Below are 2,936 nucleotides of genomic sequence, written 5' to 3'. Positions count from 1 at the left end.
TTTAAATTTTTGGGGGTTTTTGTTAACAATGAATTAAATCGTTAAATTTGGAAACTTTTTCAATTAATTGCTCAACCTAATGAACTCGGAATTAATAGAATTTTTCCCTACTGTTCTTGGGTATATTATGGAATAATGGTAATTTTTTCGTCCATGAATATTAAGTATGAACCCTAATTTTATTTTTACCTAATTTAATGAATTTTAGATCGAAACTTAATTTTATTAATTGGTTAGATCTGAAAATTTATTTAGGTGAGGAGGGGAATATGATTTAATGTTTAAATGGCAGATTTAAACATTCATGGATTAAAATTTTGATTGGATTCGTTAATTTTAATCATCACCTAAACCAAATTTGATAAAATTTTTAAATGTTTAGAACGATTTAAAGTTTTTTTATTTTATTATCAATATCATTCAAAAATTTATTGATTTTTATCGTACGTTAAATTTGAATAATTGTTAGCCATGATTTATTAATTTCTCAAATTGGATTGTTTGAAATTTAATAAAATCACTCAAAACGTTATTTTTCGTAATTAAAACGATTAATTTTGTTAAATTTATGAAAAATAATTTCATGCAAATAATTTCATGCAAATAATGTTTCGTGAAATTAAAAATTATATTTTTTGATGGTTGGCTTGTATGGCACAAGCCAAAGGCACGGAACAAAAGGGGGTGTGCGGCATGTGCGGCTGGGCGTAGCCTGTGCGTGCTGCACTCCGTTGCTTGGCGCAGCTAGCGCGCGTTGGCCGTGGCGAGCAAGCAAGGCAACAGCAGCAGCTCACGCTGCGTGGCTGTGCGCTGTGCTGTGCGAGGAGAGAGGCGTTGCTCCTCGTCTTCGTGTGGCACGCAATGCACAAGGCAGCGATTGGCTGGGCGCAAGCCTAACCCATGTTGCACAATTTTGCTATTTTGCATCGTTTTTCAGTCAAGGCCTAAATTTGGGCTTTGGGCTTAATTTTGCATGAAGAGGCTAACGGTGGACTTTTTATTTATTTAATTTTATTTAACTTGGGCTGGGCCGTGAGTTTAATTATTTAAAATTAAAAGGTTCCAAATTAATATTGGTTTAAGTGGGAGCCGTTTAAATTAAATTATTCAAAATAATTAATTTTAATGATTTTTCATAGGGCACCTTTATGTTAATTAAATTAATTTTTGATTAAAATATTTCTAAGGATTAATAATTTGGAATTGATTAATCTTTTAAATCATGTAAATACTTGCATATTTACTTTGGTCATTCGTTTTAGGACACGAATGGATGAATGCATAGAGGCGTTGGCGGAGGCTCGGCGCCAATCTCGGTGCCGGATTCTGTACCAGGGTCCTAGGGGCACGGCCTGGTTCTTGGGGGAGCGGGTACTCCGGCAGACTACGGAGCTCACACGGTTCCCAGTCGCCGCCTTCTACTATGTTGCGCCTCACAAGCATCCTTACTAGCCGTCGGGCGGTGCTCCGACGGGTTACGCCTGCGGGCGATCTGGTGATGCTTGACCGCAACTATCTTGACTTTGTGCGGCTCCGGATCATGCTTCCTCCGGTCGTCGAGGTACGTGTAATCTTATGACTTTATTAACATACACGTGAGTTTATTTTTTGTTTTACTCTTTTGCTGTGTTTTGACTTATTATTTGTCTATGTTGCAGCCTGAGCCTATTTATCTCGGCAGTTGGGCGCCGTCTGGTTGCACGATCCGTTATACCACGACGGGTGGGTCCAGGATCATGGAGGAGGTGCCTATGATCCCTGATAAGGAGGGATCTCATCCGTTGGTCCCTGCTGATGTTCGCGTGGTATGGCATCTGTTCAGTTGGCAATCATACTTATTGTATACTTTCTGATTTTTCCATGGGGAATTGCTAACATTTTGCTGTTCAGGTGCCTGCTAGGATAGTCAACCGGGTGGTGCGCGTAGTCAACTAGCTAAAGGTCGCGTTGTCCTCGGCTTGGGCTGCTCTTTCCTGTAGCATCCGAAACTCAACTCAGGTACGGTGCTTGATAATTTTACTTTAGTTAGTCAGTTGGTTATATATGTGGTAACTTGTATCTGGATTTTGCAGACTGGCGTCACAGGCCCGTATGCCGGAGCTGATGCGGACACCTCGGAGGGATCGACATTCTTTCGAGGGCGATCGTGGTGTCTCCCGATCGCATGCTAGGCCTTGCTTTTCGAATGTCGGTTTGGGTCAGAGGCCCATGCGGCCACCGACTGGACTAAGGAGGAGTCATGCCAGGCCATTCGGGGTGCCACAGTCTCAAAGGGGTTGGCAGGCTCCTTCGTTTCAGCCTTTCCAGACCGGTTGGCATCCTCATCCATTTCAGCCAGCTTTCCGTGCTAGGTGGGTGCCTGCGGCTGGAGACGCAGAGTTGGGACTCTTCTTAGTTCGAGACCTTGTTTGATGGTCTGCATGATTCGCAGGGTGCTGGCACGAGTGGCGGTGCTCATGGTGACGAGGATGAGCCTCAGTAGGCCATATACATGCATTTGCTTTTTTTGGACATGTATCATTTTTCGTATTGTGCTACAGACATTTGTACATATTGTTGCCTTTTGTACTTAGCTTCTTTTGTGTTGTCTGTGCGTGCATCGATTTTTGCGAAAAATGGGCCATTTTTCAGTATTTTTCCTTAGTCGGAGGTATTGCCTCTTGGAGGTATGCCGACTCACTTAAAAAGAAAATAAAACAAAAACACAAAACAGGAAATGATGCGCTTTACGTTTTAAAGTTAAAAATGCTTATCGGAAACTTAGTCGAAGTAAACTTTTATTTGGAAACCGAGTTTGAGTACAGAGCTTTGGAAAAGTAATAGAGTCCTGGCTGTCTTAGAATAGCTGACCTTATAACAGAGTTTATGCGAGATATAAATTTTAGTTGAGCTTGAAAATCGAAATCTGCATGACTGGTAGAGTTTGCGCGAAACTT

General features: G+C 41.3%; 1 long non-coding RNA gene across 1 annotated transcript; it reads left to right on the top strand.

Annotated features, from left to right (window-relative positions):
• The first annotated feature begins 1,266 nt into the window (after positions 1–1,266).
• LOC130459840 (uncharacterized) lies at positions 1,267–2,599 on the top strand. The gene is made up of 4 exons (XR_008919512.1): positions 1,267–1,561; positions 1,659–1,805; positions 1,891–1,998; positions 2,073–2,599. It is a non-coding gene; the product is annotated as an uncharacterized lncRNA (long non-coding RNA).
• Positions 2,600–2,936: the final 337 nt, after the last annotated feature.

This window comes from Spinacia oleracea, chromosome 4, assembly GCF_020520425.1.
Source record: "Spinacia oleracea cultivar Varoflay chromosome 4, BTI_SOV_V1, whole genome shotgun sequence".
In the NCBI taxonomy this organism is placed as follows: Eukaryota; Viridiplantae; Streptophyta; class Magnoliopsida; order Caryophyllales; family Amaranthaceae; genus Spinacia; species Spinacia oleracea.
This window is presented reverse-complemented; position numbering and strand designations above follow the sequence as displayed.